Source organism: Pseudophryne corroboree, chromosome 1 (assembly GCF_028390025.1).
Source record: "Pseudophryne corroboree isolate aPseCor3 chromosome 1, aPseCor3.hap2, whole genome shotgun sequence".
In the NCBI taxonomy this organism is placed as follows: Eukaryota; Metazoa; Chordata; class Amphibia; order Anura; family Myobatrachidae; genus Pseudophryne; species Pseudophryne corroboree.
In genome coordinates this window covers 350420516-350447071 of record NC_086444.1, presented here as the reverse complement: position 1 = coordinate 350447071, position 26556 = coordinate 350420516, and the positions used below count along the sequence as shown (strand labels likewise).

At 48.6% G+C, this 26556-nt stretch overlaps 1 protein-coding gene across 9 annotated transcripts in view; it reads right to left on the bottom strand.

Annotated features, from left to right (window-relative positions):
- The window catches only part of ARVCF (ARVCF delta catenin family member), a 1509311-nt gene that overhangs the window by 1412506 nt on the left and 70249 nt on the right, over positions 1-26556 (bottom strand). For 4 of the 9 annotated variants that reach the window (XM_063964731.1, XM_063964729.1, XM_063964727.1 and 1 more), the window contains exon 1: positions 1301-1544. The exons of 1 other annotated variant lie outside the window; for it this stretch is intronic. The gene's annotated coding sequence lies outside the window, so the exon portion shown is untranslated. Of the gene's footprint in view, positions 1-1300; positions 1545-26556 lie in introns of those variants that run through there. 4 more of the 9 variants (XM_063964734.1, XM_063964733.1, XM_063964730.1 and 1 more) reach the window with 3 other exon arrangements.

The following is a 26556-nucleotide window of genomic DNA, read 5'->3' as shown; positions in this document are numbered from 1 at the left end:
AAGCCACTCCCCCCGCTGAAATCGCTGGGCAGGGGGGAAAAGCGCCCAGTGTGTATGCACCTTTAGGGATGTTCAAAGTTGTTAGCAAACCCAAAAAGTTAGCAATTGGGTATTATGTTGCAGTACAGGTGTGGCAGATGTAACAAGTGCAGAGAGAATTAGATTTGGGTGGGGTGTGTTCAAACTGAAACCTAAATTACAGTGTAAAAATAAAGCAGCCAGTATTTACCCTGCACACAAACAAAATAACTCACCCAAATCTAACTCTCTCTAACTCTCTCCCCTCCCCCCCCCCCCCCCCCCCCTGCAGTGCACATGGTTTTGCCCAACTGCTAACTTTTTTGGTCTGCTAACAACACCTCCAAAGCACTAAGATAGCGCTCGGTATCGTACAAGTATAAATATATTTTAAAAGAAATGCAATTACCATTTTTTTATTATTTGCCATGAAGAGAAAACAAACATTTTTACATGTAAATATACTTATTAGATATAAACTTTAGACCAAAGAATAAGCATTGCGTTTAATATACATTACATCAAAAACAACACATCACAAAAGTGTGTAAAGCATATAACTCATTAACTGTTAAATCATTTGGGCAATACTAAATGCTATTCTGAGGAGTACTCCAACGAGAGACAACCTTTACTTCCAGTATGAAGATAGATCATATATAGAGATATATAGAGATATAGATATATAGATATATAGATATATATATATATATATATATACACACATAGATAGATAGATAGATAGATAGATAGATAGATAGATAGATAGATAGATAGATAGATAGAGAGAGAGACATACACCCACATATATATACACATACACATTAGACTTTCCTAAAGTGACCATGTGTCGCTGTCACTGGGATTGCTGGCAAATCATGATTTCACTGAACTCAAATCTCACTTGAAAATCCTGAGGCTTCAACCAAATCCAGAATCTAATCCTCCATTCATCCCTAATGATCCCCCTGTCTCTGCTCCTGCCACTGATGCTTTATCACATTTCCCTGCTCATATCATCAGCATCATCATCATCACATCCCTGTTATCATGTATGTAGCCTGTCAGCCTGCGTGTGTCACTCTCATGCTGGGGTCTCCTGCAGCAGCGTGCCCACATCATACACATGAGCATGGCAGCACTAGCATCCCCCGGCGGGCAGCACCGATGCCCGATGCTGCTGCCTTTACAGATGTCACCAACCATGACACATTTGTCACCACACAGGATTATACCACAGCGCCCGCACTACTGCCATTCTCCCCCATCTGCTGCTCTTTACCTACATTCAGCTGCTGGGTCCAGAGCCGAATCGTCCCTGGGGTCTCGTAGCCTCGGAACGGGCCGATTCCAATGCTGGAAGGCGGGCTCCGCTAGCACCACGGCTGCCCCGGGTTCGCTGTTATTGTCCTGTCAGAACCGCCCAGGTCGGCCCCGCCCCCTCCTCTGGGAGCACAGAAAGCTGCCGGTGAAGGGCGGAGCTCCGAGAGGCATCACTAATCAAATGGGCGGGACTTAGCGATGCTAATTACCTTACATCACTCTCCTTCCCGCCTACTGGTCGTTAAGGCAACCTGGACAACAGCAAGCAGCCGAGGAAATAGGGCCACCTCCTTCTGCCTAGCAACTCCAATCTGATCGCCAATTTCACTCCTGGGTGATGTGCCTGGCAGCGGACTGGTTACTGCAACTGTCACTCATAACGTATACACCTGCGATTCGTTAGACATTTGTCAGTATAATCCCACCCGAAGATGTACAAGGATTAGCAGTATAGCACAGTGACAGAGGATTGTGAAAATGAGAATGTTACATGGCACACGGATCACTGTTTTCTAGTAACACGATGTAACGAGCGGGTACTGTGTATGAAACATACTTTCATTCTTTTATTTCTACCCTGCATTTGTCAAGCTTCTGCATATTCAGCGAGGTGGGGGGTTTTTACGTTTTTTTATGCAGAGACAAAGAGCCGCCTGGTATTAACGTACATTGAAAAAGCAAGAGCCAGCATAAAGTACATTAAAAGGGCCAGATCCACATACAATACATTTTAAAAGCCACATCCACTTACTACACTTCAGCCTCATATGTCACTCCAGTCCGCCCTCACGTGTCAGTACACATTCCCCCCATTCCCCCAGTATTGGAGTAGGCTAGCCCCTCATGTGTCCAGCACCATATAAACACCTATGTGCTTCAGCCAGTGGCGGAACTAGCGAGCGGTGGGCCCATGTGCGACAAAATGCTTTGCCCCCCCCCCCAGCTAAGTCCACCGCCTCACCCCTGGAGAGGATCTGGTGAGGGGGGACCTGCTCAGGGCCAGGGCAATGGATACCTAGCAACAGTGCCGTAATTAGTCATTTTAGTGCTGTGTGCAAGAAACGGCATCGGAGCCCCGCTCCTCTATGTAAAACAGGGGCAGTGCGCGCCGCAGGTGCGCAAAAAAAATAGGGGCGTGGCTTCGTGGGGAAGGGGTGTGGCCACAAAATAATACCAATTCATATAACGGTGCACAGTAGTCTCTATTACTCAAATTACGCCGCACGGTACTACCACTACACCAGGTAGAGACCCTTTTACACATTATGGCGGACAGCTTCCCCTTTTTAACACATTACGGCAGACAGCGTCCCCCTTTTTACACATTACGGCAGACAGCGTCCCTTTTTTACACATTACGGCAGACAGCGTCCCCTTTTTTGCACATTACGGCAGACAGCGTCCCCTTTTTTGCACATTACGGCAGACAGCGTCCCCTTTTTTGCACATTACGGCAGACAGCGTCCCATTTTTTGCACATTACGGCAGACAGCGTCCCATTTTTTGCACATTACGGCAGACAGCGTCCCATTTTTTGCACATTACGGCAGACAGCGTCCCCTTTTTTGCACATTACGGCAGACAGCGTCCCATTTTTTGCACATTACGGCAGACAGCGTCCCTTTTTTACACATTACGGCAGACAGCGTCCCCTTTTTTGCACATTACGGCAGACAGCGTCCCCTTTTTTGCACATTACGGCAGACAGCGTCCCCTTTTTTGCACATTACGGTAGACAGCGTCCCATTTATTACACACTACGGCAGACAGCGTCCCATTTTTTGCACATTACGGCAGACAGCGTCCCATTTTTTGCACATTACGGCAGACAGCGTCCCATTTATTGCACATTACGGCAGACAGCGTCCCATTTATTGCACATTACGGCAGACAGCGTCCCATTTTTTGCACATTACTGCAGACAGCGTCCCATTTTTTGCACATTACGGCAAACAGCGTCCCATTTTTTGCACATTACGGCAAACAGCGTCCCATATTTTGCACATTACGGCAGACAGCGTCCCATTTATTGCACATTACGGCAGACAGCGTCCCATTTTTTGCACATTACGGCATACAGCGTCCCATTTTTTACACATTACGACAGACAGACAGACAGATAGATAGATAGATAGATAGATAGATAGATAGATAGAATAGGTATACTTACCGTTTCCACTGGCTCAGGCTCCTCAATTGTGTCTATGTTGCCTTCGTGCAAAAGACCTGGACGTACGCAACCCAGGCTCCTCTTGCAGCTTCTGGCAGGGGAGAAGAAGGAGGAGGGGGGGTGGAGGAGGGAGACGCAGCAGCGCTGTGTCATTGGTAGAAGCGCTGCTGCTGCTGGCCCTCTCCTTTACCATAGGCAGCCCTCCGCCGCTGTGAATGCTGGGATGCGAGGCGCATCCCAGCATTCACAGCGGCGGAGGGCAGCCTATGGTAAAGGAGAGGGCCAGCAGCAGCAGCGCTTCTACCAATGACACAGCGCTGCTGCGGCTCCCTCCTCCACCCCCCCCTCCTCCTCCTCACCCTCCGTAGCCGGTGCGCATCCTCTCCTCAACGGTGGCACACAGCCGCAGCCAGGCGGCATGTAATGAGTCAGTTTGACTCATTACATGCCGCTCTGGCTTTGGGCCCCTTGACAGAGGCGGGCCCCAGTGCAAGGCACTGCCTGCACTGGCGCTAGTTCCGCCTCTGGCTTCAGCTCCACATGCCTGGTGGTATGAGTGGCGGAACTAGCGAGCGGTGGGCCCAGGTGCAACAAAATGCTTTGGGGCCCCCCCATCCCATCCAAGTCCACCCCTCACCCCTGGAGAGGATCTGATGAGGGGGACCTGCTCAGGGCCAGAGAAATGGATACCTGGCAACAGTGCCGTAACTAGACATTTTAGCACTGTGTGCAAGAAACGGCATTGGAACCCCACCCCTGCATGCAAAACAGGGGTAGTACGCGCCGTAGCCGCGTGCAAAAATACATAGTGGCGTGGCTTCGTGGGGAAGGGGTGTGGCCACAAAATAATACCAATTCATAAAACGGTGCACAGTAGTCTCCATTATTCAAATTACGCCGCACAGTAGCACCACTACACCAGGTAGAGACCCTTTTACACCTTACGGCGGACAGATTCCTCTTTTTACACATTACAGCAGACAGCGTCCCCCTTTTTACACATAACGGCAGACAGTGTCCACTCTTTACACATTACGGCAGACAGCGTGCCCTTTTTTACACATAGCGGCAGACAGTGTCCCCTTTTTACACATAACGGCAGACAGTGTGCCCTTTTTACACATTACGGCAGATAGCGTCCCCTTTTTACACATAACGGCAGACAGCGTACCCTTTTTACACATAACGGCAGACAGCGTGACCTTTTTACACATAGCGGCAGACAGCATGCCCTTTTCTCTAACGTCCTAGTGGATGCTGGGGACTCCGTCAGGACCATGGGGATTAGCGGCTCCGCAGGAGACAGGGCACAAAAATAAAGCTTTAGGATCAGGTGGTGTGCACTGGCTCCTCCCCCTATGACCCTCCTCCAAGCCTCAGTTAGGTTTTTGTGCCCGTCCGAGCAGGGTGCAATCTAGGTGGCTCTCCTAAAGAGCTGCTTAGAAAAAGTTTTTAGGTTTTTTATTTTACAGTGAGTCCTGCTGGCAACAGGCTCACTGCAACGAGGGACTTAGGGGAGAAGAAGTGAACTCACCTGCGTGCAGGATGGATTGGCTTCTTAGGCTACTGGACACCATTAGCTCCAGAGGGATCGAACACAGGCCCAGCCATGGAGTCCGGTCCCGGAGCCGCGCCGCCGACCCCCTTGCAGATGCCGAAAAGCGAAGAGGTCCAGAAACCGGCGGCAGAAGACTTTTCAGTCTTCATGAGGTAGCGCACAGCACTGCAGCTGTGCGCCATTGTTGTCACACACTTCACACCAGCGGTCACAGAGGGTGCAGGGCGCTGCAGGGGGCGCCCTGGGCAGCAATGAGAATACCTTATTCTGGCTAAAAAATACATCACATATAGCCCCTGGGGCTATATGGATGTATTTAACCCCTGCCAGGTCTCTCAAACTCCGGAGAAGAGCCCGCCGAAATAGGGGGCGGGGCCTATCTCCTCAGCACACAGCCCCATTTTCCTGCTCAGCTCCGCTGCGAGGAAGGCTCCCAGGACTCTCCCCTGCACTGCACTACAGAAACAGGGTAAAACAGAGAGGGGGGGGAACTTTTTTTGGCGTTTTTGATATATATTAAGCTGCTATAAGGGAGACAACACTTCTATAGGGTTGTTCCTATATATTTCTCTATCGTCCTAGTGGATGCTGGGGTTCCTGAAAGGACCATGGGGAATAGCGGCTCCGCAGGAGACAGGGCACAAAAGTAAAGCTTTCCGATCAGGTGGTGTGCACTGGCTCCTCCCCCTATGACCCTCCTCCAAGCCAGTTAGATTTTTGTGCCCGGCCGAGAAGGGTGCAATCTAGGTGGCTCTCCTAAAGAGCTGCTTAGAAAAGTTTAAGCTTAGGTTTTTTATTTTACAGTGAGTCCTGCTGGCAACAGGATCACTGCAACGAGGGACTTAGGGGAGAAGAAGTGAACTCACCTGCGTGCAGGATGGATTGGCTTCTTGGCTACTGGACATCAGCTCCAGAGGGACGATCACAGGTACAGCCTGGATGGTCACCGGAGCCTTGCCGCCGGCCCCCTTGCAGATGCTGAAATAAGAAGAGGTCCAGAATCGGCAGCAGAAGACTCCTCAGTCTTCTAAAGGTAGCGCACAGCACTGCAGCTGTGCGCCATTTTCCTCTCAGCACACTTCACACGGCAGTCACTGAGGGTGCAGGGCGCTGGGAGGGGGGCGCCCTGGGAGGCAAATGAAAACCTATTTTGGCTAAAAATACCTCACATATAGCCTCCGGAGGCTATATGGAGATATTTAACCCCTGCCAGAATCCGTTAAGAGCGGGAGACGAGGCCGCCGAAAAAGGGGCGGGGCCTATCTCCTCAGCACACAGCGCCATTTTCCCTCACAGAAAGGCTGGAGGGAAGGCTCCCAGGCTCTCCCCTGCACTGCACTACAGAAACAGGGTTAAAACAGAGAGGGGGGGCACTAATTTGGCGTTAGAAATATATAAAAAAGATGCTATAAGGGAAAACACTTATATAAGGTTGTCCCTATATAATTATAGCGTTTTTGGTGTGTGCTGGCAAACTCTCCCTCTGTCTCTCCAAAGGGCTAGTGGGTCCTGTCCTCTATCAGAGCATTCCCTGTGTGTGTGCTGTGTGTCGGTACGTGTGTGTCGACATGTAGGAGGACGATGTTGGTGAGGAGGCGGAGCAATTGCCTGTAATGGTGATGTCACTCTCTAGGGAGTCGACACCGGAATGGATGGCTTATTTAGGGAATTACGTGATAATGTCAACACGCTGCAAGGTCGGTTGACGACATGAGACGGCCGACAAACAATTAGTACCGGTCCAGACGTCTCAAAAACACCGTCAGGGGTTTTAAAACGCCCGTTTACTTTAGTCGGTCGACACAGACAGGGACACTGAATCCAGTGTCGACGGTGAATAAACAAACGTATTCCTTATTAGGGCCACACGTTAAAGGCAATGAAGGAGGTGTTACATATTTCTGATACTACAAGTACCACAAAAGAGGGTATTATGTGGGATGTGAAAAAACTACCATAGTTTTTCCTGAATCAGATAAATTAAATAAAGTGTGTGATGATGCGTGGGTTCCCCCCGATAGAAAATTATGGGCGGTATACCCTTTCCCGCCAGAAGTTAGGGCGCGTTGGGAAACACCCCTTAGGGTGGATAAGGCGCTCACACGCTTATCAAAACAAGTGGCGGTACCGTCTATAGATAGGGCCGTCCTCAAGGACCAGCTGACAGGAGGCTGGAAAATATCATAAAAAGTATATACACACATACTGGTGTTATACTGCGACCAGCGATCGCCTCAGCCTGGATGTGCAGAGCTGGGGTGGCTTGGTCGGATTCCCTGACTAAAAATATTGATACCCTTGACAGGGACAGTATTTTATTGACTATAGAGCATTTAAAGGATGCATTTCTATATATGCGAGATGCACAGAGGGATATTTGCACTCTGGCATCAAGAGTAAATGCGATGTCCATAACTGCCAGAAGATGTTATGGACACGACAGTGGTCAGGTGATGCAGATTCCAAACGGCACAAAGGTGTATTGCCGTATAAAGGAAGAGGAGTTATTTGGGGTCGGTCCATCGGACCTGGTGGCCACGGCAACTGCTGGAAAATCCACCGTTTTTACCCTAAGTCACATCTCTGCAGAAAAAGACACCGTCTTTTCAGCCTCAGTCCTTTCGTCCCTATAAGATCATATCTGCCCAGGGATAGAGGAAAGGGAAGAAGACTGCAGCAGGCAGCCCATTCCCAGGAACAGAAGCGTTCCACCGCTTCTGACAACTTCTCAGCATGGCGCTGAGACCGTACAGGACCCCTGGATCCTACAAGTAGTATCCCAGGGGTACAGATTGGAATGTCGAGACGTTTCCCCTTCGCAGGCTCCTGAAGTCTGCTTTACCAAGGTCTCCCTCCGACAAGGAGGCAGTATGGGAAAAAATTCACAAGCTGTATTCCCAGCAGGTGATAATTAAATTACCCCTCCTACTACAAGAAAAGGGGTATTATTCCACACTATATTGTGGTACTGAAGCCAGAAGGCTAGGTGAGACTTATTCTAAATCTAAAAAATTTTTGAACACTTACAAAGGTTCAAATCAAGATGGAGTCACTCAGAGCAGTGATAACGAACAGGAAGAAGGGGACTATATAGTGTCCCGGGACATCAGGGATGCTTACCTCTATGTCCCAAATTTGCCCTTCTCACTAAGGGTACCTCAGGTTCGTGGTGCAGAACTGTCACTATCAGTTTCAGACGCTGCCGTTTGGATTGTCCACGGCACCCCGGGTCTTTACTAAGGTAATGGCCGAAATGATGATTCTTCTTCGAAGAAAAGGCGTCTTAATTATCCCTTACTTGGACGATCTCCTGATAAGGGCATAGTCCAGGGAACAGTTGGAGGTAGGAGTAGCACTATCTCGGATACTGCTACAACAGCACGGGTGGATTCTAAATATTCCAAAATCACAGCTGATCCCGACGACACGTCTGCTGTGCCTAGGGATGATTCTGGACACAGTCCAGAAAAAGGTGTTTCTCCCGAAAGAGAAAGCCAGGGAGTTATCCGAGCTAGTCAGGAACCTCCTAAAAACAGTGCATCATTGCACAAGGGTCCTGGTAGAAAATGGTGGCTTCCTACGAAGCAATTCCATTCGGCAGATTTCACGCAAGAACTTTTCAGTGGGATCTGCTGGACAAATGGTCCGGATCGCATCTTCAGATGCATCAGCGGATAACCCTATATCCAAGGACAAGGGTGTCTCTCCTGTGGTGGTTATAGAGTGCTCATCTTCTAGAGGGCCGCAGATTCGGCATTCAGGATTGGATGCTGGTGACCACGGAGCCCAGCCCGAGAGGCTGGGGAGCAGTCACACAAAGAAAAAAAAAAATTCCAGGGAGTGTGATCAAGTCTGGAGACTTTTCTCCACATAAATATACTGGAGCTAAGGGTAAATTTATAATGCTCTAAGCTTAGCAAGACCTCTGCTTCAAGGTCAGCCGGTATTGATCCAGTGGGAAAAACATCACGGCAGTCGCCCACGTAAACAGACAGGGCGACACAAGAAGCAGGAGGGCAATGGCAAAAACTGCAAGGACTTTTCGCTGGGCGGAAAATCATGTGATAGCACTGTCAGCAGTGTTTCATCCCGGGAATGGAAACTGGGAAGCAGACTTCCTCAGCAGGCACGACCTCCACCCGGGAGAGTGGAAACTTCATCGGGAAGTTTTTTCCACATGATTGTAAACCGTTGGGAAATACCAAAGGTGGACATGATGGCGTCCCGTCTGAACAAAAAACGGGACAGGTATTGCGCCAGGTCAAGAGACCCTCAGGCAATAGCTGTGGACGTTCTGGTAACACCGTGGGTGTACCAGTCGGTGTATGTGTTCCCTCCTCTGCTTCTCATACCTAAGGTGCTGAGAATTATAAGACGTAGAGGAGTAAGAACTATACTCATGGCTCCGGATTGGCCAAGAAGGACTTGGTACCCGGAACTTCAAGAGATGTTTACAGAGGTCTTATGGCCTCTGCCGCTAAGAAGGGACTTGCTTCAGCAAGTACCATGTCTGTTCCAAGACTTACCGCAGCTGCGTTTGTTGGCATGGCGGTGGAACGCCGGATCCTAAGGGAAAAAGGCATTCCGGAAGAGGTCATTCCTACCCTGGTCAAAGCCAGAAAGGAGGTGACCGCACAACATTATCACCACATGTGGCGAAAATATGTTGCGTGGTGTGAGGCCAGGAAGGCCCCACAAAGAAATTTCAACTCGGTCGATTCCTGCATTTCCTGCAAATAGGAGTGTCTATGGGCCTCAAATTGGGGTCCATTAAGGTTCAAATTTCGGCCCTGTCAATTTTCTTCCAGAAAGAATTGGCTTCAGTTCCTGAAGTCCAGAACTTTGTCAAGGGAGTATTGCATATACAACCCTCTTTTGTGCCTCCAGTGGCACTGTGGGATCTCAACGTAGTTCTGGGATTCTTCAAATCACATTGGTTTAAAACCAGTCAAATCTGTGGATTTGAAGCATCTCACATGAAAAGTGACCATGTTCTTGGCCCTGGCCTGGACCAGGCGAGTGTCAAATTGGTGGTTTTTTTCTCAAAAAAGCCCATATTTGTTTGTCCATTCGGACAGGGCAGAGCTGCGGACTCGTCCCCAGTTCTCTCCCTAAGGTGGTGTCAGTGTTTCACCTGAACCAGCTTATTGTGGTGCCTTGCACCTACTAGGGACTTGGAGGACTCCAAGTTGCTAGATGTTGTCAGGGCCCTGAAAATATAGGTTCCAGGACGGCTGGAGTCAGGAAAACTGACTTGCTGTTATCCTGTATGCACCCAACAAACTGGGTGCTCTTGCTTTTAAGCAGACTATTGCTAGTTGGATGTGTAATACAATTCAGCTTGCACATTCTGTGGCAGGCCTGCCACAGCCAAAATATGTAAATGCCCATTCCACAAGGAAGGTGGGCTCATCTTGGGCGGCTGCCCGAGGGGTCTCGGCTTTACAACTTTGCCGAGCGGTTATTTAGTCAGGGGCAAACACGTTTGTAAAATCCTACAAATTTGATACCCTGGCTAAGGAGGACCTGGAGTTCTCTCATTCGGTGCTGCAGAGTCATCCGCACTCTCCCGCCCGTTTGGGAGCTTTGGTATAATCCCCATGGTCCTTTCAGGAACCCCAGCATCCACTAGGACGATAGAGAAAATAAGAATTTACTTACCGATAATTCTATTTCTCGGAGTCCGTAGTGGATGCTGGGCGCCCATCCCAAGTGCGGATTATCTGCAATACTTGTACATAGTTACAAAAATCGGGTTATTATTGTTGTGAGCCATCTTTTCAGAGGCTCCGCTGTTATCATACTGTTAACTGGGTTTAGATCACAAGTTGTACGGTGTGATTGGTGTGGCTGGTATGAGTCTTACCCGGGATTCAAAATTCCTCCCTTATTGTGTACGCTCGTCCGGGCACAGTACCTAACTGGCTTGGAGGAGGGTCATAGGGGGAGGAGCCAGTGCACACCACCTGATCGGAAAGCTTTACTTTTGTGCCCTGTCTCCTGCGGAGCCGCTATTCCCCATGGTCCTTTCAGGAACCCCAGCATCCACTACGGACTCCGAGAAATAGAATTATCGGTAAGTAAATTCTTATTTTATAGCGCTTGGGTGTGTGCTGGCAAACTCTCCCTCTGTCTCCCCAAAGGGCTAGTGGGGTCCTGTCTTCGATAAGAGCATTCCCTGTGTGTCTGCTGTGTGTCGGTACGTGTGTGTCGACATGTATGAGGACGATGTTGGTGTGGAGGCGGAGCAATTGCCGGTAATGGTGATGTCACCCCCTAGGGAGTCGACACCGGAATGGATAGCTTTGTTTATGGAATTACGTGATAATGTCAGCACATTACAAAAATCAGTTGACGACATGAGACGGCCGGAAAACCAGTTAGTACCTGTACAGGCGTCTCAGACACCGTCAGGGGCTGTAAAACGCCCTTTACCTCAGTCGGTCGACACAGACCCAGACACGGACACCGAATCTAGTGTCGACGGTGAAGAAACAAACGTATTTTCCAGTAGGGCCACACGTTATATGATCACGGCAATGAAGGAGGCTTTGCATATCCCTGATACTGCATGTACCACAAAAAGGGGTATTATGTGGGGTCTGAAAAAACTACCTATAGGTTTTCCTGAATCAGACGAATTGAATGAAGTGTGTGATGAAGCGTGGGTTAACCCCGATAGAAAACTGCTAATTTCAAAGAAGTTATTGGCATTATATCCTTTCCCGCCAGAGGTTAGGGCGCGCTGGGAAACACCCCCTAGGGTGGATAAGGCGCTCACACGCTTATCAAAACAAGTGGCGTTACCGTCTCCAGAAACGGCCGCCCTCAAGGATCCAGCGGATAGGAGGCTGGAAACTGCCCTGAAAAGTATATACACTCATACTGGTGTTATACTGCGACCAGCCATCGCCTCTGCATGGATGTGCAGTGCTGGGGTGGTTTGGTCGGATTCCCTGACTGAAAATATTGATACCCTAGATAGGGACAGTATTTTATTGACTTTAGAGCAATTAAAGGATGCTTTTCTTTATATGCGAGATGCTCAGAGGGATATTTGCACTCTGGCATCGAGAGTAAGTGCGATGTCCATATCTGCCAGAAGAAGTTTATGGACGCGACAATGGTCAGGTGATGCGGATTCCAAACGGCATATGGAAGTATTGCCGTATAAGGGGGAGGAATTATTTGGGGTCGGTCTATCGGATTTGGTGGCCACGGCAACAGCCGGGAAATCCACCTTTTTACCTCAGGTCCCCTCCCAACAGAAAAAGACACCGTCTTTTCAGCCGCAGTCCTTTCGTTCCTATAGGAACAAGCGGGCGAAAGGACAGTCATATTTGCCCCGAGGCAAAGGAAAGGGTAAGAGAGTGCACCAAGCAGCTTCTTCCCACGAGCGGAAGCCCCCCCCGGCTTCTGCAAAGCCCTCAGCATGACGTTGGGGCTTTACAAGCGGACTCAGGGGCGGTGGGGGGTCGACTCAAGAATTTCAGCGCACAGTGGGCTCACTCACAGGTGGACCCCTGGATCCTGCAGATAGTATCTCAGGGTTACAGGTTGGAATTCGAGAAGTCTCCCCCTCGCCGGTTCCTAAAGTCTGCTCTGCCAACGTCTCCCTCAGACAGGGCGACGGTATTGGAAGCCATTCACAAGCTGTATTCTCAGCAGGTGATAGTCAAGGTACCCCTCCTACAACAGGGAAAGGGGTATTATTCCACACTATTTGTGGTACCGAAGCCGGACGGCTCGGTAAGACCTATTCTAAATCTGAAATCTTTGAACCTGTACATACAAAAATTCAAGTTCAAGATGGAGTCACTCAGAGCAGTGATAGCGAATCTGGAAGAAGGGGACTTTATGGTGTCCCTGGACATCAAGGATGCTTACCTGCATGTCCCAATTTGCCCTTCACATCAAGGGTACCTCAGGTTCGTGGTGCAAAACTGTCATTATCAGTTTCAGACGCTGCCGTTTGGATTGTCCACGGCACCTCGGGTCTTTACCAAGGTAATGGCCGAAATGATGTTTCTTCTGCGAAGAAAAGGCGTATTAATTATCCCTTACTTGGACGATCTCCTGATAAGGGCAAGGTCCAGGGAACAGCTAGAGGACGTAGTAGCACTAACCCAAATAGTGCTGCAACAGCACGGGTGGATTCTGAATTTTCCAAAATCTCAATTGACCCCGACGACACGTCTGCTGTTCCTGGGAATGATTCTGGACACGGTTCAGAAAAAGGTGTTTCTTCCGGAGGAGAAAGCCAGGGAGTTATCCGAACTTGTCAGGAACCTCCTAAAACCAGGAAAAGTGTCTGTGCATCAATGCACAAGAGTCCTGGGAAAGATGGTGGCTTCTTACGAAGCGATTCCATTCGGCAGATTCCACGCACGAACTTTTCAGTGGGATCTGCTGGACAAATGGTCCGGATCACATCTGCAGATGCATCAGCGGATAACCTTATCGCCACGGACAAGGGTGTCTCTTCTGTGGTGGTTGCAGAGTGCTCATCTGTTAGAGGGCCGCAGATTCGGCATACAGGACTGGGTCCTGGTGACCACGGATGCCAGTCTGAGAGGCTGGGGAGCGGTCACACAGGGAAGAAACTTCCAGGGAGTATGGTCAAGCCTGGAGATGTCTCTTCACATAAATATACTGGAGCTAAGAGCGATTTACAATGCTCTAAGCCTGGCAAAACCCCTGCTTCAGGGTCAGCCGGTGTTGATCCAGTCGGACAACATCACGGCAGTCGCCCACGTAAACAGACAGGGCGGCACAAGAAGCAGGAGAGCAATGGCAGAAGCTGCAAGGATTCTTCGCTGGGCGGAAGATCATGTGATAGCACTGTCAGCAGTGTTCATTCCGGGAGTGGACAACTGGGAAGCAGACTTCCTCAGCAGACACGATCTACACCCGGGAGAGTGGGGACTTCATCCAGAAGTCTTCCACATGATTGTGAACCGTTGGGAAAAACCAAAGGTGGACATGATGGCGTCTCGCCTCAACAAAAAACTGGACAGGTATTGCGCCAGGTCAAGAGACCCTCAGGCAATAGCTGTGGACGCTCTGGTAACACCGTGGGTGTTTCCAGTCAGTGTATGTGTTTCCTCCTCTGCCTCTCATACCAAAAGTACTGAGAATTATACGGCAAAGGGGAGTAAGAACGATACTCGTGGCTCCGGATTGGCCAAGAAGAACTTGGTACCCGGAACTTCAGGAGATGCTCACGGAAGATCCGTGGCCTCTACCTCTAAGACGGGACCTGCTTCAGCAGGGACCGTGTCTATTCCAAGACTTACCGCGGCTGCGTTTGACGGCATGGCGGTTGAACGCCGAATTCTAAGGGAAAAAGGCATTCCGGAAGAGGTCATTCCTACACTGGTAAAAGCCAGGAAGGAGGTGACTGCACAACATTATAACCGCATTTGGAGAAAATATGTTGCGTGGTGTGAGGCCAGGAAGGCCCCCACGGATGAATTTCAATTGGGTCGATTCCTACATTTCCTGCAAACAGGATTGTCTATGGGCCTCAAATTGGGGTCCATTAAGGTTCAAATTTCGGCCCTGTCGATTTTCTTCCAGAAAGAATTGGCTTCAGTTCCTGAAGTCCAGACTTTTGTAAAAGGAGTACTACATATACAGCCCCCGGTTGTGCCCCCAGTGGCTCCGTGGGACCTTAATGTAGTTTTGGATTTTCTCAAATCCCATTGGTTTGAGCCACTCAAATCGGCAGATTTGAAATATCTTACATGGAAAGTAACCATGCTACTGGCCCTGGCTTCAGCCAGGAGAGTGTCAGAATTGGCGGCTTTATCCTATAAAAGCCCATATCTGATTTTCCATTCGGACAGGGCAGAACTGCGGACGCGTCCGCATTTTCTGCCTAAGGTGGTGTCAGCGTTTCACCTGAACCAGCCTATTGTGGTGCCTGCGGCTACTAGCGAATTGGAGGATTCCAAGTTGCTGGACGTTGTCAGGGCATTGAAAATATATATTTCAAGGACGGCTGGAGTCAGAAAATCTGACTCGCTGTTTATACTGTATGCACCCAACAAGCTGGGTGCTCCTGCTTCTAAGCAGACGATTGCTCGTTGGATTTGTAGCACAATTCAACTTGCACATTCTGTGGCAGGCCTGCCACAGCCTAAATCTGTCAAGGCCCATTCCACAAGGAAGGTGGGCTCATCCTGGGCGGCTGCCCAAGGGGTCTCGGCATTACAACTCTGCCGAGCAGCTACGTGGTCGGGGGAGAACACGTTTGTAAAATTCTACAAATTTGATACCCTGGCTAAAGAGGCCCTGGAGTTCTCTCATTCGGTGCTGCAGAGTCATCCGCACTCTCCCGCCCGTTTGGGAGCTTTGGTATAATCCCCATGGTCCTGACGGAGTCCCCAGCATCCACTAGGACGTTAGAGAAAATAAGATTTTACTTACCGATAAATCTATTTCTCGTAGTCCGTAGTGGATGCTGGGCGCCCATCCCAAGTGCGGATTGTCTGCAATACTTGTACATAGTTATTGTTACAAAAAAATCGGGTTGTTATTGTTGTGAGCCGTCTGTTCAGAGGCTCCTACGTTTGTCATACTGTTAACTGGGTTCAGATCACAAGTTGTACGGTGTGATTGGTGTGGCTGGTATGAGTCTTACCCGGGATTCAAAATCCTTCCTTATTGTGTACGCTCGTCCGGGCACAGTATCCTAACTGAGGCTTGGAGGAGGGTCATAGGGGGAGGAGCCAGTGCACACCACCTGATCCTAAAGCTTTATTTTTGTGCCCTGTCTCCTGCGGAGCCGCTAATCCCCATGGTCCTGACGGAGTCCCCAGCATCCACTACGGACTACGAGAAATAGATTTATCGGTAAGTAAAATCTTATTTTTACACATAACGGCAGACAGCGTGCCCTTGTTACACATTACGGCAGGCAGATTCCCCCTTTTTACACATTGCGGCAGACAGCGTCCCCTTTTTACACATTACGGCAGACAGATTCCCCCTTTTTACACATTACGTCAGGCAGATTCCCCCTTTTTACACATTGCGGCAGGCAGATTCCCCCTTTTTACACATTGCGGCAGGTAGATTCCCCCTTTTTACACATTGCGGCAGGCATATTCCCCCTTTTTACACATTGCGGCAGACAGTCCCCCTTTTTGCACATGGAAAGACAGACAGACAGAATTATACTTACCCTCTCCGCTGGCTCAGGCTCCTCGGTGCAGCTTCTGATCACGATTCCCGGGCAGGAGAGAAGGAGGAGGGAGCCGCAGCAGTGCAGTGTTATTGGTGGAGGCGCTGCTGCTGCTGTCCCTCTGCGTCACTATAGGCTGTTCTCGGAAGACAGCCTATAGTGAAGCAGAGGGACAGCAGCAGCAGCGCCTCAACCAGTAGCAAAGCGCTGCTGCGGCTCCCTACTCCACCTCCCTCCTCCTCCTTACCCCCGTGCCCGCTGCGCTGTGCTCCTCTCCGACTCCTGTGTCCTGCGGGCGGCTGTGTGCTGCGGGCAGCGGTTGCCCGCAGCACACAGCTGCTTATAATGAGTCAGTTTGACTCATTACATGCTTTGGGCCCCTGGACAGTGGCGGGCCCCAGTGCAACGCACTGGTTGCACTGGCGGTAGTTCCGCCTCTGGGTGGTATGCAGTTTTATATTTTCGTTGGGGATTGCCCTGTTTCCTGAACTATGTGCGACTCTAGTTAAAAGCCCACTCCACTATCCACCCCTCCCTTGCGTATTAAACACCCTCTATCACCCTGAAAGTCATGTACCGGGGCCCCTTCATTCTGCCCAATGCCCCTTTCTACAGTTTAGTGTTCTCCATCCTGCCCCATCTCCCACCATCTGTGCAGTAAAGGAGTAATTAGCAAAAATTACTGCTCCAGGTCCTACATGGTGAGCGGAAGATAGAACACCCCCTACCGCCTGCGGGACATCAAAGCTGCCGCTGATAGCACCGCCCACCCCTATCGCTGGAGGATGGGTAGGGGCCCCATAGTGCATTGCTCTGCCCAGGGGCCAACACTGCTTTTAAGACAGCCCTGCCGGACACTCAGTCAGCGCCACATTTGTCAAAAAAACACAGCTCTAACATGAATACTGTGGCATCCAGGGATGGAGACTTCTGGTGTCCACATCCTCCTTGTGGCTTGAACTCCGCCTCTGCCTCTCATGCAACGTGACTTCACGTCACCCACAGAGCAGGGCAGAGCAACACACAGCCAAGCCTCCTCTGTACAGCGGAGGGTCTGTCAGTCGAGGCAGGCTCTCAATGTCAGGAGTGGGAGCCACATCACAACATACATGCCGACATCCTGGCTGCTCTCTCCGGGAGAGAGCAGCCAGGTCGGCACAGCAGGGGGGCAGGCCTATGACGTGAATAGGGGGCGGTGCGGAGGCGGAACGGGGGCGGTGCGGAATGGGGTGGGTTATTGTGGCACATCATTTAAGCCACACCCCCTGCTCTGTCATGCCACGATTACCAGTGTTATACAGCAGGGGGCGTGGCTATGATGACGCTATTCAGCACGAATCGCATCATTGACTGCCTGGACCGCCCACTTTACTCACTAAGTGGGTGGCCGGGCAGGGGGGGACCGGCAAAATCGTGAGACCTGTCTGCTTTTCCGGGGGCCAGGAGGGTCACTCGATTTTCGGGAGCCTACCGGCCATTTCGGGAGAGTAGGCAAGTATGCATCACAATACAGAAAGAGTTGCATGTTGCGCGAGAGCCGCGGGTTGGACACCACTGTCAGGCCTGGCGACAGGGGGCGTCAAAGGGGACAGTTATACCGGGTCTCCCATTACATCCTGGCCAGGTCTCCCATTATATCCTGGCCAGTGTATCATAATGTGAATTGGGGGTATACACAGTGTCATAAAATGTTAATTAAGGCAAGCACAGTGTGGCATATAATGTGAATTGTCAGCATGCATAGTGTGACATATAATGCAAACTTTTTAAGTGGCCTCTCAGTTGGTGGCAGGAGTGTTAAAAAAACAACTACAATTTCTTTCACAATATTAAAGTCACTATATCTTCTGTAAGCCTATGGAGCCAGCAGGCACCTAGCCACTCACAATCAAGTTTCCATGCAACTTTGGCAATCACGTTTATGGGACCGATTTGTTTAGGCCGTGAGTTGGATGACAATTACTTATTGTGACTATAAAGCACCATGGGAGTTTATGGATCACAATGGGAGTTTATGAGGATCTTCATTTGCAGTCCCTGTGTATGTGAAAAGTCGGGAAAAATATTTAAAGGTAATAACCTCCCCCCGTGAGTAATCATGCACTTGGAGTCATTTACTTAGTAATTATTATTTTAATTTTCTTTTTTGGAGGGTGGGGGGTAGCAGCAAGTAATTTCACTCTGCCTGGGCACTGGTGACAAAACAGAGGGCAGGGGAGCAGCCAGGTTCCTGCAGATGCTCCCTGCACAGACACAGAGGAGCCAGTTCTGTCAATCTGAGAGACAGATCCTCATTCTGGCAAGGTAATTGCCACTGAAGGTGTGAAAAATGTTTTAATGTTATCTAGGAGGTGGTGTATTGTATTTATGCAATGGAGTATATTTGTTATGGGGGTAGGAGGTTTCCTGAGGGGTGGTGTGTTTTAATACATTCTGTGGTGGGTGTGGTGCATACTTACCTACTCTCCTGGATTCTGCAGCCCCGGAAGAGTGGGCACCGCTCCCACATTCTGCCCACTTCCTAGTGAAGTGGGCACAAAGGGGATGATAATACGGCGAAATTGGAGGGGGCGGAGCCTAATGGTGCAATTATATGCTAATTGTGAAATTTCAGCTCTGCCTCTTATGCAAATATCACCAAATCCTGGACTTGTCCCTGTGTGTGGGCGGGGTCTAATTACGCCATTAGCTCGGCCCCGCCCTCAGCAATGCCCACCTGCTTCTCTCCGGGCATCTCCCGGAGAGCAGATTAAAGAAGTTGGCAAGTATGGGGTGGTGTATTAATGTGTGTGTGTGGGGGAGGGGGGGGGGGTTAATACTGTGTGTGTGAAGGGTGTATTTATATTATCTGTGTTATTTGTGTGTCACTGACGGTCTCTGCATTATGTAGCAGACACTCAGCATTATATGGTGTGCACTGTGACGATCCCTACATTGCAGTGGCGTAAGTTCGTTGTAACCCAATGGAGTCTGTGGGGGTGATTCAGACCTGATCGCTGCTGTGCGTTTTTGCACAGCGGGCAATCAGGTAGTAACTGCGCATGCGTATTCCCCGCAATGCGTATGCGCATCGTACAACAATAAAGGGCATCGCCGGTCAGTGACGGGACGTTGCAAAAAATCTGATCGCACGGGCGTTCGCAAGTGATTGACAGGAGGAAGCCATTCGTGGGTGGTAACTGACCGTTTATTGGGAGTGTCCGGAAAAATGCAGGCGTGTCCAAGTGTTTTCTCTGACGTCAGCTCCGGCCCCGAACAGCCTCTTCTCATCGCACTGTAGGAGTAAGTCCTAGGCTGCGCAGAGACTACACAAAGTGGATTTTGGCAGCTCTGCATACACATGGGATCACACACTACTTCCCCTAGAGGCAGCAACTATCCGAATGCAGGACAGCAAAGTTTGCAGCCCAGCGATCAGGTCTGAATCACCCCCTGTATTTTACACAGAAACAGTGGGTTTCCGTGCATTTACAGATGATTTACCACATGGGAAAAGGCTAATTAATTGAATAGCTATTCCCTGCACGGCAGGACTCCGTGGCTAATTGAATTTCCTCCTCACTGTGATCTCTGTGTTATAGGGCAGTCACTAATGCACCCTGCAGTATACTATATGGTGGTCACTGTATAGTATGGAGGTCATTGTTATGCTGTGTGATGGTTGAGTTTTCAGACAGCCAAACCTTACATATACTTCTGTCTTTACAATGGTGACAGCTGTATCCTAGTTAGCACAGGGTGACTGAACTACAGCTTCTAATCTCTATCCCTTCTGAAGACTGGACATAAAAATATATATATATATATATATATATATATATATATATATATATATATAAAAGAGCAGGTGGTAAGGTTACTAACATGGGTACTAAAAGAGATTTAACCAAAGCACTAACCAATGACGATTACAGGTCATCCTTGCTACATAAGGTGAAAGATGTCCCTAACGCAAGGGAAAATACTCATCTTAGTTGTATGTATGTAAACGCCAGAAGCCTTACTGGTAAAAAGGGTGAACTAGAAATACTTGCAGCAAGCAAACAGTATGATATTATAGGCATTACTGAAACTTGGTGGGATGAATCTCATGATTGGACAGTCAATTTAGAGGGCTATACACTGTTTAGGAGAGACAGACTAAATAAAAAGGGTGGAGGGGTGTGTCTTTACGTAAAGCCGTTTTTAAAACCTGATATACGGGAAGATATTCAGGGGGGGACTGTAGACACTGTCGAGACATTATGGGTAGAAATTGCATGCGGGGAAAAAGGAATAAAAAAGTTAGTATTGGGTGTATGCTATAGGCCGCCTGGTATCAACGCATCTGATGAGGAATTGTTACTAAAGCAAATTGAAAGAGCAGCAGGCATAGGCGTGCGCAGCACATTTGATCAGGGGGTGCACCATCGGAGGGGTGTGTCTAGCACCATCTATTGATGGTCAATGCAATATAAAATATCCACACTTGTATCAATCCTAATAAAGCAGGTACATTGGGGGTCATTCCAAGTTGATCGTAGCTGTGCTAAGTTTAGCACAGCTACGATCCTTAACTCAGACATGCGGGGGGACCCCCAGCACAGGGCTAGTCCGCCCTGCATGTCAGTGCCGCCCCCCCCCCCCCCCCCCGCACAAATACAAAAGCATCGCACAGAGGCGATGCCTTTGTATTTGAGGAGTAACTCCCGGCCAGCGCAGCTCCTGCGGCTGGCCAGGAGTTACTCGTCGCTAACGCTGGCCACAGCGGCTGCGTGACATGTCACGTAGCCGCCGTGGCCCACCCCCCGAACAGTCCGGCCACGCCTGCGTTGGCCAGGCTGCTCCCCCTAAACGGCGGCTAAATGCCGCCGTTCAGCCCCCTCCCGCCCAGCGACTGCCTCTGTCTCAGAAGCGATCGCTAGGCAACGATGACTGCCATGTGCCGGGGGTGGTCTTCAGTATGCCGAATGTCGGGATCCCGGCGCACAGTATACCGGCGCCGGAATCCCGACACCCAGCATACCGACAGCTATTCTCCCTGGTGGGGGTCCACGACCCCCCCTGGAGGGAGAATAAAATAGTGTGGCGCGCGTAGCGCACCACCGTGCCCGCAGCGTGGCGAGCGCAGCGAGCCTGCAACGGGCTCCCGGCACTGGTATGCTGGTCGCCGGGAGCCCAAGCGCCGGCATACCGTACTACACCCTGTGCCGGCGCACTGCGGCGCATGCGCAGTTCGGACCCGATCGCACGTCTGCAAAGATCGGGTCGGAATGACCCCCATTGTCAGATGCTGTGGTGTGCACCAAACAAACACCCCTGATGGCACTCACTACAATTACAGTGCTCCTCCTCAGCCTGGTCTGGCTCCCCCTCTCTTTCCACTGCAAGCTGCAGCAGCTTACTTACAAGTCAGTCACTCACTGACACTGACAGTCGCAGACTAGTACTGCTGCTGCTGCTGCTGGAAAAACGAGTGACGTGTCAATGCTGCTGCCGGCCGCCTGCCAGTATTGAACGCTGGCTGCATGCTGCTCCTTATCAGTGGCTGGCGTTGGCATAGCATAGAAGGAGAGAGGTGGGCATGTGGCGGGTGTGACGAGTGGGCATGCGAACAGCATGATGTAATCACATCACATTACGCTGTTTTTGTACATGGAGGTGGAGCCGGGAGTTTGAAAGCCAGTGGCAGTGGCACTCCTGATTAACCCAGGCGTCCGGTCAGTAATGCAGTCCTGACAGGGTGCAATGCAGAGGGGACAGTAATCAGCCTGCTCGGCGATCACTGCATCAGGCATGTGAGATTGGGGTGCTGGACATTAGGGGGTGCCTGTGCGCACCAGGCACCCCCCCGCGCACACCTATGGCAGCAGGAGTAGGAGACATAGTAGTGATGGGAGATTTTAACTATCCAGAGATAAACTGGAAAAACGATTCATGTGATACTGCTAGGGGCAATATGTTTTTAAACACACTTAATGATAACTACTTAGTTCAACTAATTGAGGAACCAACTAGGTACAGTGCAATCTTAGACCTGGTATTAACAAACAATGGGGATTTGGTATCAGGTATTATAGTAGGGGAACCCATAGGAAACAGCGACCACAATATGGTCACATTCAATATCAGTTTACCTAAACAGCCCTATACTGGCTCAACTAGGACTCTAAACTTTAGCAAAGCAAATTTTGATAAGATGAGGGTATTTTTCAGGGATAATGAATGGGAAGGTTTGTTTTTAGGAAAAAATACTATGGAGAAATGGGAGGTACTAAAATTCCTGCTAGCTAAAAATACATTCAAATTTATTCCTACGAGCAGCAAAAAAAGGAATAAAAATCATAAACCGATGTGGCTTAACAAAAAGATTAAGGAACTTATGGGCAAGAAAAGGCGAAAATTTAAAAAATACTAATCTGACGGGGAAGCAGGGTCATTTCAGCACTATAAGGAATGTAACAAAATATGCAAAAAGGAAATTAGAGCGGCTAAAGTAGAAACTGAAAAACTAGTAGCAAAGGAAAGCAAAGCGAATCCCAGAAAATTCTTTAAATACATTAATAGCAAGAGATTAAAGAAGGAGTGTATAGGCCCTTTAAAAAGACAAGTTGGGAGCCTTAAGCAAAAATGATAATGACATAGCGGACACACTAAATGAGTTTTTTTCAACAGTATTTACTAGAGAGGACCCAATTCAGGGACTAACATATAATCTCAATAATGAGACTATCCCACTGATAGGTACTTATTTAAGCGAGGAAGTAGTCTGTGACCGATTAAAACATTTAAAGATTAATAAGTCACCAGGTCCCGATGGTATTCACCCAAGGGTTCTAATGGAGCTTCATTCTGAACTTGCAAAGCCGCTATTTTTGATCTTTAAGGATTCAGTAATATCAGGTATGGTTCCCAAAGACTGGTGCATAGCGGAAGTAGTGCCTATATTCAAAAAGGGAAGTAAAGCTGAACCAGGTAATTATAGACCAGTTAGTCTTACATCTATAGTGGGGAAAGTATTGGAAGGTATTCTAAGAGATAGAATTCAGAAGTTCCTTGAAGTCAATAAGGTCATTAAAAGGAATCAACATGGGTTTATGAAGGACAGATCGTGTCAAACCAACTTACTTGGCTTTTATGAAACAGTAAGCGCAAACCTAGATCAGGGTAAAGAGGTGGATGTAATATTTTTAGATTTTGCCAAAGCGTTCGATACTGTACCACACATGAGACTTATCTACAAGCTACAAGAATCAGGGCTAGGAAGCACAATATGCACTTGGGTCAAAAACTGGTTAGATAACAGGGAGCAGCGCGTTGTGGTTAATGGATCTTTTTCAACTTGGACTGAAGTGCTAAGTGGTGTGCCGCAAGGCTCAGTATTAGGACCGCTATTGTTCAATATTTTCATTAACGACCTAACAGAAGGTCTAGAGAGCATGGTGTCAATTTTTGCAGATGATACCAAATTGTGTAAAGTTATAAATGCGGAGGGGGATGCTGAGTCGCTTCAGAATGACTTAGTTAAATTAGAAGCTTGGGCAGCGAAATGGAGAATGCGCTTCAATACAGACAAGTGTAAGGTAATGCACTGTGGTAACAAGAACAAAAATAACACCTACCTACTAAATGGTGTAAAATGAGGGGATTATGTACTGGAAAAGGACTTAGGTGCCCTCATAAATAGCAAACTAAGCAGTAGTACCCAAAGTAGGACTGCAGCAAAGAAGGCTAATAAGATATTAGCATGCATAAAACGGGGAATTGATGCTAGGGACGAGAGTATTATACTCCCGTTATATAAATCACTTGTGAGGCCACACCTTGAACACTGTGTACAATTCTGGGCACCTTACTACAAAAAGGATATCCTGGAGCTAGAAAAGGTTCAAAGGCGGGCGACCAAACTAATTAAGGGTATGGAGACGCTGGAATACGAGGAAAGGCTTGCAAGACTAGGCATGTTTACACTGGAAAAGAGGACATTAAGAGGGGACATGATCAACATTTGCAAATATATAAGGGGACAATATACAGATCTTGCGCAGGACCTGTTTTTGGTTAGATCAACACAGAGAACTCGTGGACACTCGCTCAGGTTAGAGGAGAGGAGATTCCACACAATACGGTGTAAAGGCTTTTTTACGGTAAGGACGATACGTGTTTGGAATTCCCTGCCTGAGGGAGTTGTAATGGCCAACTCAGTCAACACCTTTAAGAATGGGTTAGATAAATTCCTAATGGATAAGGATATCCAGGGTTACGGGGCATAGTCACACACTATGGTTATTATAAAAAAGAGGGGTTAATCGGAACGGCAGTCAGCAACTTCAGTCAAAATTTTATACAAAATAATCGTGCATAGGAGACCACAAATAGGTTGAACCCGATGGACAATTGTCTTTTTTCAACCTTAGATACTATGTATATATATATATATATATATATATATATATATTTATATATATTTATTTATTTTATTTTTTAAACTATAAACAGGATATCAGTTTGAGCATTGTTGTTATTTTTATTCTTAATTTGGTCCTGGACCTGTGGAGTTTTCCTAGTTTACTTATGCTCCTCTAGTAACTAGCCACACCTCCATCTGTCCACACCAATTCAGCTTTATGCTACCCCCCCTCCAGTGGGTCCCTACTGTTGCATTCCCACTGTAGGTCTTCATTCCCCAATCCAACACTGGGTGTGCCCAAAGGCAAATCTAGATTGCTGTGTATAAAATAAAGCTGTCCAGCATTTGTGGACTACAGATGTGTCCTCGAACAGCTTTGCTGCATATAACAGCATTGTATAGCGGTGCCACGATGCATACATGCCGCGTGCACCCGCATCTGTCACTGACTCCATTGAAACATATTCTTAGCGGGAACATACGACCCACTGTCATGAGCCACTGCTGTGGCTTATTCCTGTTTGCATTTTGTTTATGTCTTTTTTTTTTTTTTAATTACTTTTTTTATTGAGGTGTCAAGAAAAAGAAAAAAGAAAACAGCAACATAAAATATTGCAAACAATAAATCAATAGACCACAACGATCACCATACATAATCACCAAAAGTTGGGTGAAGAAGTTACAAACATGTCGATATATGTGGTAGGGAGTTGGTAGGGTCAGAGAGTAGCATGAATATACAATATCAATATAGACTCGTATAGTATTAGTCACGTCCGGAGCTCGGGGGAGATCAAAGCAACGTAATTGGCGGGTTTTGTATCGCTATCCTCGTGAGATACCATACAGTGTTTTTTAGGCTGTGATGTATTTGCGTTTTAGTAGAAAGGGGTAGAGTAGCTATATATGATTCCCACATTAAGAAAAATCTTTCCACTTCCCTCTCTTTATGTAGCAGTGTTTCCATCCAGTCCATCTTGAAAATAAAATTTCTCTGACGTCCTAAGTGGATGCTGGGGACTCCGTCAGGACCATGGGGACCAGCGGCCCCGCAGGAGACAGGGCACAAAAGTAAAAGCTCCAGGATCAGGTGGTGTGCACTGGCTCCTCCCCCTATGACCCTCCTCCAAGCCTCAGTTAGATTTTTGTGCCCGGCCGAGAAGGGTGCAATCTAGGTGGCTCTCCTAAAGAGCTGCTTAGAGTAAAAGTTTGTTAGGTTTTTTATTTTCAGTGAGTCCTGCTGGCAACAGGCTCACTGCTACGAGGGACTTAGGGGAGAGAAGTGAACTCACCTGCGTGCAGGATGGATTGGCTTCTTAGGCTACTGGACACCATTAGCTCCAGAGGGAGTCGGAACACAGGTCTCACCCTGGGGTTCGTCCCGGAGCCGCGCCGCCGACCCCCCTTGCAGATGCCGAAAAGTGAAGGTCCAGAAACGGCGGCAGAAGACTCTTCAGTCTTCATAAGGTAGCGCACAGCACTGCAGCTGTGCGCCATTGTTGTCAGCACACTTCATAGCAGCGGTCACTGAGGGTGCAGGGCGCTGGTGGGGGGCGCCCTGGGCAGCAATGATAGTACCTTATTCTGGCTAAAAATACATCACATATAGCCCCTGGGGGCTATATGGATGTATTTAACCCCTGCCAGGTCTCAGAAAAACGGAAGAAGAAGCCCACCGAAAAGGGGGCGGGGCCTATTCTCCTCAGCACACAGCGCCATTTTCCCTCACAGAAATGCTGGTGGGAAGGCTCCCAGGCTCTCCCCTGCACTGCACTACAGAAACAGGGTTAAAACAGAGAGGGGGGGCACTTATTTGGCGATATGTATATATATATTAAAATGCTATAAGGGAAAAACACTTATATAAAGGTTGTCCCTGTATAATTATAGCGTTTTTGGTGTGTGCTGGC